The 15101-nt window shown below is 42.6% G+C and overlaps 1 long non-coding RNA gene across 1 annotated transcript; it reads right to left on the reverse strand.

The window, feature by feature from the left end:
• Window positions 1-3239: 3239 nt before the first annotated feature.
• LOC136443676 (uncharacterized) lies at window positions 3240-5662 on the reverse strand. Its single transcript, XR_010757188.1, has 4 exons — window positions 5356-5662; window positions 4548-4644; window positions 4086-4167; window positions 3240-3292 (listed from the first exon to the last, which is right to left on the reverse strand). It is a non-coding gene; the product is annotated as an uncharacterized lncRNA (long non-coding RNA).
• Window positions 5663-15101: the final 9439 nt, after the last annotated feature.

Here is a 15101-nt window from a genome sequence, read left to right on the forward strand (position 1 = left end):
GAATCATGTGCTTTTAAAATTGGTTATTTGAATGCCAACACACAATATGTGTATATATTGTATTTCTAGGCCCCATTAACTTTATTAGTTTGATCATACTATCAGTTGAAAAAAGGAATTAACATTGCCCTGCTTACTGCGTTGAAGTTGACAATTTGGTTGCAGTAACTTATTAGTGTCTACTTTTGCCGTTTTAGACTGATAACGTCCTTCTGAGGAGGGGATCGGACCAGCGGCTCACAGCCAAGCTGATCGATTTTGGCTACGCCTCCTGGATAGAGAACCCCATCGGCTTCAATTGTGGTGAGGGGGGCTAGTAACCACATCGCCCCGGAGGTCCGAAAGGGCGAAGTGGTGACGACCGCCACCGACGTGTACAGCATGGGCAGACTTCTGGAGGATGTATGCCGCGTCTACAAGCCGGTCTCCAGTCTGTCCAGTATCATAAGGACGGCCACCAAGGCTAAAACGAACAACAGGCAGTCATTAGCAGTCATGGTACAAGGGCTGAAGGCTGGCCTCACAAGTGAAGTACGTACATAAGTGTACTTCACTATTCCTCCTGGTGTCTCATAACATACACATTGCATTGGGCACCGGTACAGGAAGGACTTTGTCGCAGATGTTGTTCTTGATAGTTTTGGTGTTTTGAAGTCATTCCGTTTTGCCGGTCTCGTGCTGTGTGTTGGCTAGATACTAGATATAGCTTATTGTTGAAAGTGGATGGTTGTTTGAAAAATAGTATTCAACTTGCCAAGGTGAGATGGATGGTGTCAGTCTCAACGAGGAGACAAGACCTCCACTCTCGTCGTTGGAAAATCTAGAAGAATATGACCACACTCCATTTAAAAGAAGAAATGTAGGGTCCTCTGCCCACCACAAGCAGGAAAACTTACCTAAATATGACCACTCTCCAGCTAAAAGAACAAATGTAGCATCCTCTGCCCATCACAAGCAGGAAAACACACCTAAACTAAAAGTAGCTTTAAAGGACACATTTAATGTTGTTTCAGGAATGGACAAAGGCCCAAAGTCAGGACAAGTTAGTGATGAAAAGCACATGGTACAAGAAGCAAACCACAGTTTTTTTGTTAAAAGAAATGACCATGAGAAAACTACAAGATATCAAGTCTCGTTGGAAAAGTGCCTTGTTGACAAAAAAAGAAATCAAGTACCAAGTGAAAGAAAAACACTATTACGATCAACAGAATTGATTGAAAAGGAAAGGGATGTTCAAGTCACCAAGAAAAACTGTACCTGAACATGATCATGAGGGCCTGAATTCATTTCATTTCCTGTATTTATTTTTACAGGGAAATTATAAAACTGGAATTGGACCTGATTAAGCCAAACCAGCATTACCCCTAGTCATTGCAAGATTTCAGGCATACAGACCAATACTTATCAGACTTTTCACTCTGACCTTCACAATACTTCACAAATATGAACAGGAAGAAATTGTTGAAGTCTAAATACTGTATATAATCAAGGATTTAACCTCCTTCGCACCATCCCTCCATGCTGTAACATTTTTCTGGGGAGATCCCTGACACTGTGGTTAACACTGAGAGACGGCGGGTGTTCGTGGAATGGCGTAGTCTCGTGAACCTAGAGGATGTCTACTTTGCTGACGAGACTGGGTTCAACTTCCAGACGGATCGAAGGAACCAGGCGCGAGCACCTGAGGGGCACGTTTTGCCGCAGGTGGCGTTCCACAACCCCGGGCAAATATGGTCGGCCCTGGCAACCGTGGGTTGGAACGGACTGGTCAACGTTCTCCCAATCCACGGAAACTTCACACGCCTGTTCCACAAGCCTTAAATTCGATCACTTAGTTTCGAACGGAATGTTCGGACCGCGCGTTCGACCCGCGCGGCCCTTGAGACAGGGCGTGAAGAGGCATCATGGCGGCGGCGGACAACCATGTAGATGCCACCAGTTTTCGCGTCAAATCAACACAATAAATCATGGCACAGCAAAATAAACTGCTCTCAGTCATTAACCAAGATTATATATCTTTAATTTTTGACAACACATGGTTTGTTATGGCGTGAATCTTTGATAAAAGCCCATTTTATACCGAGATCGCTTACTTGCAGTTCTGCTCTTGTTCGTTAGGTTAGAAAATCGGTGCGGGCGGGAGTTTTGAGTACAGCTATCCTTTGAGAGTTTCTTGCCGGATAATTTTCAGTGTTTTCTGTAGCTGAAGTCCTCCTTTACATATTTCAGTAGAGTTCCTAAAATGCAAGGATTTTGTTCACCCGTGATCGGTTCGTGTTTCCAGGGTCATGCCGTAGCCCAGAACATACGTAACGAGCGAGGGTATCGAACCCGGAAGTGATCTCCTCGGCGATCTACTAGTGACGTTATTACTTTTTCCTCACATTTTGTAGCTTCAATACATTAGCCTCTAACTTGCTAGGAGTAAAACAATAGTTTTGCAATAGTTGAGCAGAAGTTTCTCCTCCCGCTTCCCACAGAAATGTTACGTTAACATAGTGCCCCCCTCTCATTACCATGACTCAGGCTACAATAAAATTACTAGCATTGTACTGACATTTATTTAGACAATCTGCAAAATGCAGTAACAGCAACAGAGAAATAAATCATCAGCCTGGCAATTCAAGGCCACGGCAATACGAAATACTTACCCCTTTGATCGAACTCAAAACTCAGTCAAGTCTTCCAATCTAACATCATCAAATGCAGGCTAGGAAGCCAAGTAAGTGATACTGATATTGTAATTTATAAGTTAGTGTTTCTTGAGCAATGTTTAATTTTTACCTCCGAAATTATCTGCCACTTTTAGAATTCAAATGCTAGGCTGTCTGTTTTTGGGCCAATACAACTTTATATGAAGTCAAATCACAAGCAACAAATTACACATTGCATCCTTTATTCAAAACAAGTCTCTACATGGATCAAATCCGGTGAACTAATTGATACAAAGTAGCAAGATTGATTAAGTTATAGGAAGTTACAACACAGAAGCAAATGTCTTTTTAATCTGATATCAGACTTTCCATGATTCTAGGAGGAATTACTCGTTGGAATAGCCACCAATAATCTGCTATAAAGATGCATGTAAACCAGCTGCAGGCACAGAGACAAGTCCATGTACTAAGGATAACTGAACTGCAGCACTGTGGCGTGCATGCAGTGGTGATGATGGACAAGTTCATCTAGAGAGAGAAGTCCAATCCATCACACCACACAGGACCTGGCATGAACACTGAGGGAGTAGCATTCTGATAGAACATATCTTCGCAGTCATCACAGACATCAGTATAACCTGTAGCCAAGCAAGGAAATGGAGAAAGTTATACACAATGCTAAATAACTGAATAAAAGCATCTGCAAATATAACATAGCTTATTGACTAGTCAACACATTGTTTCAGGCTACAGACAATTATTATAAGGAATAGTCAAAGGCAAGGACAAAATCAGCAACATAGTGTCTATGATAACCTCATGCAATATATCAGAGTCTACATCAACATAAGGCACTAACTACAGTACTGCAAATGAAAAAGGATATGCACAGAAATTTGCATGGCATGTGTCACCATGCATGGGTTGTTCCAGATTAGGGAGGGTTGCTGAGTAACAAGCCAGAACTAGAATAATTATGCTATAAAATATCACAATAACATTTTACCATGATAGTCAGAAAGGAGAGTAAAATAAATTCAACTCTTAGAAAAACTAACCATGTTGCTCAAGGTAGCATGAGAGCTAGCATGAAATCTACATCATGCAAAACTCCTTTATTTTACATGGCACCAAGGGAAGATTCCAGCAAATACAGTTTGGGCCATCAAGTTCTGAATCAGTGATGCCCAGTAAATACCAACACCACTACCACATTGCCCTGCACATTCAAAGCTGTTTTTGAATTAGGATGACTGTGAGAACTTGACAGAAGCCAACAAAGCCCTCTGTACTGAAATGGCAGCATTACAAGGATCGACTTGGAGGCAAATTGCATTTGTATATTTGTTTAATTGAAGGTTATGAACTCTTGCCCAACATACACCATGATTAAATGACATATTGGTAGCTTTGAGATAAGAATATGCTCACCTTGATCACTATTTATTCCTTTTTCAGTTCAGTGAACCTCTGTTTCAGCGTTTTGTGGCTGGACACTTTCCTTTGTCATGACCTTGTATAGTAAGAGTATAAATCATATTATGAAAATAAAGCAAAATTTTACAAATGGGAAGAGCAAATGCTGCATGCAGGCCATAAAGGTATAAACTTTGTTAAATTCTTGCAGATTACATAGTATAAAATTTATATTCAAAGTCAGGAAGTTTATAAAACATTTACACAATCACAGTGAGGGCAAAACATCTTTACTGAGGAATATACACTGTGGTCATCAAAGTGTATTAATGTTTTACTATACAAGTGGGCCTTCCTTGTGAATTCCATCATTCACACTGACAATTATACATGCAGCAACTTACCAAAACATCTCAAATAGGAATATATTTATCTCTACTATGTTGTTAGAAAAGAATTCATAACTTATACACATACTTTGAGGATACCTTGATTAAGGAAGAATAAGAAGGCCTTCCCTGTCATGTCACCTTCTTCTCATTCCTGGTACTTCTTGTCCCAGCAATCATCCGGCCTTGAACATGGAGAACACATGGAGGATATGACTGAATGGTAGGACTAGCATGGTACATCATTCTGTCTGATGACATATTGTTGACAGTTTGGAATTCTGAAGGATAATCCTTGTCAACAGTACTTCTCACCATAGTTGACAACATTTCCACCTTTGACTCTTACAATGTTTGCAAATATTTCTTAACCACACTATCACTATTGAAACTTAATGTTAAAAGATAAGAGTAGCTGTATGAAATTTAGTTGTATCATAAATTTGCATGTACAGTTTCAAATGTATTCAGAAATGTAAAAGTGAATATGCATAAAAAGTGTCTTATAAATCCAATCCCCTCCAACCACACTTACACTAACTCACATCAGTTACAGCTGAAAATGATATTTTGATGACTGTTTTGATAATAATCAACATAACTAATCTTTGTGTAAGAAACAAGCTGTCATTAAGTATTTTCTCTTACAATATGCATAGTTTTTGTTACCAAAATGAGCGACACAAAATAAAGACAACAGGAATCTGTTTCCAAGTGATGACGTCATCGCTGTGATAGAAACACTATCTCGTAAAATTACTACTGAGCGAAGAAAAAATCCTTGCACAAACAATCACCACTACTGACACAGTAAAAAACACATGGGCTACATGTTATATTCCATCTAGATCAACAATAAACTCTCAAAAGCCCTCAAACGAGCCAGATATTCTTACCTGAATCGGCCAGTTCTGCAAGAACACGGTAGTCGACTCTCCAACTAAAAATGACGCGATTCTGATGAAAACGTAGCCGTTTTTTCCACAATTTTCGACAGCGAACGTTTTCTACAACCGCCGCCATTATGCCTATGAAACTTGAGCACACCAGCACTTCGCCTTGCCACGCAAGGGCGGGGTCAAAGGTAGGGTGCGATGATTGCGAAATAGCTGCTTGGTGCAGTAGTATTTCCAACCGCAAGGGGTCGCATGGCGTTCTAGCGGAACGGGCGTTCTACGATCGAATGACTAAATGGGTGCAGTGGAACAGGCGTGTTCAACAGAGAAGTCTGCAATAATTGCTTCCGACTTTACAAGGCACCATTTATGAAAAGGGACAGTGCCAGCATACACAACGAGGCGGACTTATTATTACAGGCTATATTGGGACCGCTAGGGAAAACACTGGTTAAACTCCCGCCCTACAGCTACGATTTTAATCCCATTGAACTTGTGTTTGGGCTCGTGAAATCGCGTATACAGCGTTCCTGGAGTTCCACGAGGCCATGGAATCGATGCCTGCGGACACGTTTCCCGGCAAGGACACCGATTGGCACCGGACAGCTGTCCGAGCCGTCATGAAGAGAATGGTCGAGGTATGCCATATTCAAGAAAATTGTCTACTAAATGAATGTAGAAAATCTATTTGCAATAAGATGATCTCTTAGCTTATTTTCACATCAGCGATCATAAAATGTCAACATGTACTACATATCTGAAACACAAAATGTATCATGTATGTACATAGATGCTATGATATTCAAATGGGGACTATCTGGAAATCTAAGGGGTAAAAGTATGTAAAAATGAACTTGATGATTTCAAACACTGACTGATGTATCATTGACCTCTACTTTGACTATCTTACAGCGTCCGAAAAAGAAAAAGGTATCGAGGCAGTTATACCAGACCCACATAGAGGTGGCTGCCTCGACACCGGCAGTTTTCCGCCTGGTGGCCCGGAAATACAAGATGGGAGAAATTGCCGGGAGCGGAAAGAAGAGGGAGGTCAAGCAGGGTCTGTTTGACGTACTTCAAGGCAAGCCCTGCGCTGAACAAGAATACTGGCTCCAATTGCTCCTGGAGGGGATGCCAGTAATGGACTACAAAGTAGGCTTGGCTGAGGTATGTACACGTGATCTAGAGCACCAGTAGAACACATAATACCATCTGCACAGAGATATCCACGACATAAACCGATGCTCGTTAGCCACTTGAGTCCATTGGGAACGAGATAGAGAAATTACATTTCCACATATGGTGCTTGTTGGGAGGAAATTGTTATCGTCCTTGCATGATTTTTTTTTTTTTAATTCTGTACTACGTGGTTGTTGCGTGGGAAATGTAAGTCATCCCCTAGATGGACAAACAGCATTTAACTGAGCATCGTGTTAAAGCGACTTTCAATGTCACAATGTATATGACAACAGCCTGCGATATTTCCAAATGTACGTCCCACGGATTGGAAGCCTTAAAAACCTGCAGAGTGAAGTTGCGAGGAGGAAGGACCGGGCGGAAGAGGCGGAAAGGGAATCGGGCGATTGGAAAAAACGGGCATTGGCAGCGGAGGGCGAACTGGCGAGGTGAGTACAATCGGTGATCATCATTGTTAAATTTCCCCTCACCTGACAGTCGTCCCCCTGTACCTGTGCTTCTGCCGCGTAACAGATCTACCATCAGTTCTAAGAACAAAGGTTCTACATCCCATATGGGTAATTGGCAACTGTGTCACGGGAAAAAGGAAAGTGCATCGCCCCCGGGGTGATATTGACGTGGATGGGTTTGATTCAGGGGATATGTAGTTAAAGTAGCAAAATTTCGAATATTTGCCAACCAGAATAGACATGAAATCCACCACATTTTTCACCTTTAACGAATGTATGCATTTTAACGAACGATATGACATTCTGTATTTCTCTCCATGGTGAAAGAAGCAGCTCCTTACACGCCCACCAGCTGCAATCCGATGGTGATGACCCCGTGAGTACGTCTGAGGCCCGCCAGGTACGCACGGGCGGCAAGTCGTCCGCCCTGGCCAAAAAGACCACCTCGGACGCCCTGCCCAGCCAGGGAAAGCCGTCCGCCAGCCGTCCGTCCAGTTCCCGCCCCGACACCAAAGACGCCCACCAGCTGCAGTCCGATGGTGATGACCCCGTGAGTACGTCTGAGGCCCGCCAGGTACGCACGGACGGCAAGTCGTCCGCCCTGGCTAAGAAGACAACCTTGCCCGCCTTGCCCAGCTAGGGAAAGCCGTCCGCCAGCCGTCCGTCTAGTGCCCGCCCCGAAATCAGTTCCTGGCCACAACCCACCCGGCAGTCTGGACAGAGGGAAGCGGTGGTCAGCTCCAGCCCCGGCGCCCAGAAAAGAGCAAAAGAGACCGTTTACCCACCCAAGCGCATTGAGGTCAACCAGTTGGTTGCCACTGCTTACAATAAGAAGGATTATGTGGGTAAGATCGAGAGCAGACCGCCTTTATCACCTGGATGGATTACCACGGAGATGGTGTACGTCCCCACAAAAAAATCAGCAGAGAAAGAGGGCAGAACTATATTTTTGCCGATGATTTTCCCAACAGGAGACTGACTGGGGGGAGAGTTGAGGTACTATGTATGGAAGAGATTGCAAACAATTCAAAACTTATCTCTCAGCTTGTGGATCATTGGAAGTTAACGTAGATCTTCCATACTTTGCGCATCAATCTCCCACTGAATAGACATTCAATAATGATTGACTGTTTTTTTTTTTTGCATAGCGTTATGAATGTATTAGTAGATTTTTTCCGTGGAAATTCCAATATGGCGGCCTGTTGTTTACAAATATCCGCCCGCAACTCAGAAACGTCGTACAAAATCATGAAAATTTGAAGTATTTTACGAATGACATTCATGTAGACACCTTCTATGGTGTGTTTTCATGCTACCGTAGGAAGGGTTTGTCTTAATGTTGCCGTTTATGCCGTGCATTTACTCGATTGTGAGTGATGTTTTCGTCAAGAAATGTCCAAAATGGCGTGATGCTTGTTGGATCGTGGGGGTCCTCGGAAACGTCTCAGAAATGATAAAAAATCGCCAAGATCTACGCTTGAAACTTGTTTCATTACCTTCCCATGGGTGTATTCTTGTTTGTTCCAAAGGAACTTACGTTAATCTTGTTTTTTGTCTCATAAACGTCATAGAGGTTTTTGTGAATTTCCCACATATCATACACATTTACATACTATACTGCCCCCCCCCCTACATCTTGCACAATCGACAAAAAAAGCTTTATTTTAGGAGTGCGACACTTGTGTTCAGAATATTGTTGAAATAGTCTTATTAAAAAGTCATTGTCACACATACATTTGCAAGAATTAACGTTACCCCTCTCTAGTGATTCTCTAGATCTGAAATAGGGCAGTTGGGTTATCTGATTAGGATATAGATACAGTGGTGGTAATGTGCGCATAATGTATTTATGCTTTGCTGTGCATATGGATGAAGAGGATGGTGATGGTGAAACTCCCCAGCTGGCAGGGCTAGGAAGAGTTTGCCATTCAAACAAATTGATTATGAACTTACATTTTCAACTCATGTCAAGAAAAGAAGTTGTTTTACGTCAGTGTTGTTGTTTTTTTGAAAATTGCATATGCAATTACCATTTTGTTTCCATTCATTATATATATTATTATCACATGGCGTCGACCAATCAGAAGCCTCCATTGCCCACAATAAGTGGTCTGTTATGAGGCCATAAAACACCACTTATTGACGTCATGTCATTACACAACCGTTGCATTTTGTAGAGGGGGTATCTTTTTGGTGAATCTTTTTCTTAACCTTATTTAAAATATCTTTAGTGTCTTAAAATCCCCAAAAATGTCCTTAGAATACATGAAGAATACATGAAAAAATTCAATTCAAGTAAAATGCAAACGGAAGGACTAAAAACAATATTTTTCACACCCCCACCGTCAAAGTGAAACTGGCCCAGATCAGACGACAATTCGCAGAACGCGTTCGAACGTCCGCCATATTGTCTCCTCGATCGTTATGGACGGGGTATCAGAGTTTTTCGTTCACGAACTGACTGACGCGGTTTTAGCGGCAGTTTTGGGTTCTTGGGAACCTGACGAAGACGCCCAGGAATATGCTGCAGCAGCTGAGGGACGAGAAGTTGATGAGAGAAGCCAGGATGCAGAGGGCAATGCAGGCGCAGAGTACTCGTGCTCGCTTCGCTTCTTTAGACCCCAATCAGCTGGACAAGTTGGAGGAAGGCTATGTGATAAGAACGTTAATGACCCGCCTGTTCCTCGGTGTATATGGTGTCATAACGCCTGGTCATGTGCTATAACCACCGGTGGCTTACTCGGTGGTTTTATTCGGTGGTTATAGCACATGACCAGGCGTTATGTCACCATATATTCTATATCTCTTACTGTACATGACATCATCTTTGTATACAACCTACACATGTTCAAAAAGTTTCCATACATCAATGAACTGATGCTAGTAGCTAAATTATCCATAGTAAAATATAAGTTTGCAATGTCAGCTCCAAATTCATATCATACCTAGATCCAGACATCATCTTGAAAGTTAATAAATTATGTAGCTACTACGCCAATCAAATAGCGGTTCGCAACTCAAACGGCCTCACAGCATTAAATCTAGTCGCGCTCGTATTCATTGTAATTGATATACATGTATCATTTTGATATGTACCGGCTTAACGATAATGGATGAGTGTATAGGAATGGGGCGGCGTATGGCAACGAGAAAAGGCTGGCCGTTTTGCGGTGCTACAGGAACAACGGCTGCGTTTTACGCACTGCCCAAGAGCAAGCTTGCTCTGAGTATTTCGTGAGGAAAGTTGTGTCTAGATTTGTGACGATTTGGAGCCATTACAAGGGCACGGGAATGGCGGTCGGCGTGCGCCCGAGTACATTCGGGTGTACATGGAAGTCACCGGGTGGAAGTCCTAGTGACCGTCAACCCCAGACTGTACATTAGGGAGATTCGACAACTTCTCCAGGACGACTTAGCACTACTGGATGTGGACACGCCAAGCGAGTCAATCATCTGCCGGTGGTTAGCCGAGGATAGGCTGACTTTGAAAGTGGCAGCCAAGGTGCCATGGAGAGGTACACTGTGGTTAACACTGAGAGGCGGCGGGCGTTCGTGGAATGGTGTAGTCACGTGAACCCAGAGGATGTTTACTTTGCTGACGAGACTGACCGAAGGAACCAGGGGCGAGCACCTGAGGGGCACGTTTTGCCGCAGGTGGCGTTCCACAACCCCGGGCAAAAATGGTCGGCCCTGGCAACCGTGGGTTGAGACGGACTGATCAACATTCTCCCAATCCACGGAAACTTCAACCGAGATGTCTGCAATAATTGCTTCCGACTTTACAAGGCACCATTTATGAAAAGGGACAGTTACCTCGTAATGGACAATGCCAGCATACACAACGAGGCGGACTTAGAGGCTATATTGGGACCGCTAGGGATAACACTGGTTAAACTCCCGCCCTACATCATGCAGCTATACGACTTTAATCCCATTGAACTTGTGTTTGGGCTCGTGAAATCACGTCTACAGCGCACACCGGGTGCCATCGCTCAAAAACCCAGCTTTGACGATCGTGGACGGCTTTTTGACCATCACAGAGCATACAATTAGGAACTTATACCGGAGTCGCTGGCGAGCGGCCGTAGGACATGACCAAATGTAAGTTTCTTGTGCTTTCATCACGGTGCTTTCATAATCCACAAAGGGAAGCGTACTTAAAATTATTGCGTGTTTGCGTGTTTACATTTGTTGTGCTGTGCTGCTCAGTCGGGCAGTATAAAAAAGAATTGCGCAAGACGTGAATGTTAACCGGCACATAAATCGTTTGTTTTCGAAATTGTGTACATTTGATAATCTGCATGCCGGTGACCCCCTCCATGGCAATACCAGTCTGGGAGATGTAGGGTCCGTACTGAATAGATACTAATGATTATCTCGTGAAATGATATTGAAATAGGCCTCCATTAGATGAAGATGCCAGGTCGTCCGACATGCTGGTTTTCAAGAGATATATCTAAAAATAGATAAATGTTAGCAATATGATACGTAACGAACACGTGTTGTATCATTTCAGAGAGTAACAAGCCGAAGTCGACATCTTCAAGTGACACAAGCGGTTAGTGTTGATTTCTTCTCAAAACCTAAAGGTTTTACATATTTTTACTTAAACTACACCGACTAACAGATGATTATACATGTAGATAAGATGTTTTTAAGAGTACCGACGGCTTATACAGAAGTTACTTTCATATTGGCTAGCCGGGCTTTTTTCCGACTGCATGGCAGTCCTGTTATAGTCGGTTTCTATTATACATGTACTAGTTTTCCAAGCAGGGAATCTCGATGGTGGCAGTGGCCACCAAATATTGATTGGAACCTTCACCTTAGAATTTAATAAAACCTGTTTGTTCTTTTCAGATGAGGACAAAGACCAAAGCCCAGTCAAGAAGACAAAGAAGACAAGGAAGTACAGTAAGTCACCCAAGCTTGTTGCCACAATATACATAATATACCACTTCACACCGATTGGAGTGTTTCCTACTTAAAGAAAAAAGAACACCTATTTGTTAGCATTTTAAATGTTATGTGGTATTGAAATTGGTTTGAAATAGCGAAGTCATAGAATAAAGTATAGTTGCCCAGATCAGTCAGGCGTTCCGTTGTGCTGGTTTTGAAGACCTGCATATCAAAACAGAGAACAATGCCACCATCAGCATTTAACTTACACGTTTTGTATCCTTTAAGCAAAGAGCAAGCCTTCGGCGGGAAATTCAAAAGAGAGCAAGGTGAGAAAATCGGTTCATTACAATGTCTATCTTCTTGTACATGTATAATGTCATTTATTGTAATAATATATTGCATTGTATGATCAATTATATACTTGTAATGGTCTTACATTCGTGTTATTAAATAAATTGTTACTATCTTTTTCGACCCAAGATCTCCGAGACAACCAACCAAGTCAAGGCGGGAGCGGGGACTCAAGAAAGCCCAGGCTGAGGCGACACGCAATATCATGCGGAAACGGACCGAGGTGTTTGAGGTCTGTCAAAGCCAAATTCTTTAAATTTAGAAAGAACCATCAGAAATAGGCCCACTTAGTCTGAATTCTCAATCATTTCAATTCTACTCTAAAAAACAAAGAATTTGAAAACCTATTTTCACGGTAACTTTAATCCAGGTGCAGGATGTGGAGATATCGGGACCGGAACAGGAGATGGTCGGTCTGGGCCCGGCCAAGTGACGGATCGGCCAACGCCAACCCACCGACCAACGGCAGCGAATCGGCCGACGCCAAGATATGAGGACCATGAGAGCGAGGTGACGACTCTTACCTTACGAAGACCTGGCTTCAGCAATCATAAGTGGTGTGACCTGTTGACTAAAATGATGACCGCAAGATGTAGAATGGGTGCTTTCTTTCATTTTCTTACCTTTTAGTTCTGCCTTGTAATGATACACTTGATATTTGTAAGCGATGTGTTTCGTCGTTTACAACAATTCTATTTGATAGATCACTAATGAGTGATAATTTAGGACGATAGATGATATTTGAAATTACTGTAGATTTGTTTCATTTTTGTGTAGCAAATAATTATGGCCCAAATACTGATGATTCATCCTTCTTTGCCGACCTCGAAAATAATTAACAGGATTTTACAACATCTGGTATATGTACTATAATAGTGGGGATTTCAAAACCTAAGACCAATGCTAAAACTAGAACGTATCGATGCATAAAGACATTCAACAACTTGCCTCCCCATGTGACAGCCGGACGCTTTCAAACATTTAAAGAGAACATCAAAACATGGAGTAAAAACTACAAGCACATGCGTGATTGGCAATTTCAAGTAGGTGTACAGTTCCAACCGACACCCAGAACACAAAGATAATGCGCCCAGTCTACACGATACAGTCCACCGGTATGTAGAACTACTCAAAAACTACAATAACACAATAAAATGCCTCATTTTAAAGTTCAGTGCAATGTCTATGTAACATTTACAGGTATAAAAACGGCCTCGGGGGCTCATGTGGACACTATCGGCGGCTTGGCACAATATGGCCACCTCCCTCAAGTAGACCTAGTTCATCTGGAGTTGGGATGTAAGGACATATGTTTTATGCCATATGATCCAAAAACTACGGCGCTGAGGGTCATTAACATGGCCACGCTAGTTAGAAGGAGAACGGGGCTCGCCTTGTTATTGTAGCGGAGCCACTGGCCAGAGTCTTTGACAGGCCACATCTCCCATTCAACGCGGCTCTGGATAAGTACCTGGTAGAGTTGAGGAAGGACTCAAAGCGGGTTCAGGATCTCTATTTGTGGTGACACCCTCGTTTGTCTGATAGACACTGCCACCAATACTTTGCAAAAGATGGGCTCTATCTGGCTAATCACGGGAACTACTTTTATCACAGGAGTGGCCGGGGGGGGGGGGGGAATCACTGCACGCTCGAACTAGATCCGTTGAATCCTTTTTTTGTTTTCCAATAATCCCTTTGTTCACTCATAATATATTTGGCCGTTCATTATAAGCGTCGTTTTTTTCATTTATTTATTTTTTTAGATTATGTCAGCCAGGTTACTTTTGTTGTCGCCGATAGGCTTTCTTTTGGGGGAAGGGGGGTCACTAGCGTTCGTCTGTCGGGTGAAATGATTGTGAACGAGTTTTTGGTTAGAAATATTACAAGGTTTGTAATCATTTCTACTCTCCAAGCAGAGCTAGGGTTTCGGCTGGTTTTTAACGTGTTTTAGGCGTTTTTGTCATGCCTTCTACTTTGTCATCGGTTTTGTTGTTGGGTTTGCGACACAACAAAAACGATGACAAAGTAGAAGGCATGACAAAAACGCATAAAAACACGTTAAAAACCAGCCGAAACCCTAGCTCTGCTTGGAGAGTAATCATTTCTTGAGAGACAGAATAAGTGTGCTGATTATATTTGTCAGACGTGCTGTTGAAAACACGCCTAACGATTGTGGTTTCGCTTGTTGTTGCGTTTTCTCTGTTTACATGCCATTCAATAAAACTTGCTGGTATTCCCACCAAAAATGCTCCGCGTAGAGTGATTATTGATCACAATAGCAGCCGAGAAGGTAGGCATAACGAAAATGTGTTTTATAATTTTGGGTGAAATTTATGCTTCTCAATATTTCACTTTCCGGACTTACAGTTAGTAGTTGGAGACCAGGCGACGTGCAAAAATATCAGGGGGGTAAGGAGGCTGCGACAGGATGATATCAGCAGGAAAGAGAAGCTGACCTGGGCCAAAAAAAACCCAGGTATGAACAATTGCTCTTTCTCGTTTGTCGTTTTGTTCTGTTCTACTGTTCTGTTCTTTTTATTTTGACTGAGCTATATGCATGTGATTATGTCACTACATGCAGGAAGCAACTTCAATGCATTGGATGACTTTCTGCACCACACATATGAAGTACATATGACAGCAGCATTGATGGCTCATCTAAAGCTTGAATCAGTATCGGAGACATACCAGGGCGAACAGGCAGTAGATGAAATCTTCCTAGACATTACGTTCAAACCAACTACCCAACAGAAGCCAGACGATGATCTGCTATAGTTCTCAACATCTCTCCTCTATCACCTCATGCTGCACATTGAGCTCAGGCAGTCAATCAGGTAAGATAGAAAG

This window comes from Branchiostoma lanceolatum, chromosome 10, assembly GCF_035083965.1.
Source record: "Branchiostoma lanceolatum isolate klBraLanc5 chromosome 10, klBraLanc5.hap2, whole genome shotgun sequence".
Lineage (NCBI taxonomy): Eukaryota > Metazoa > Chordata > Leptocardii > Amphioxiformes > Branchiostomatidae > Branchiostoma > Branchiostoma lanceolatum.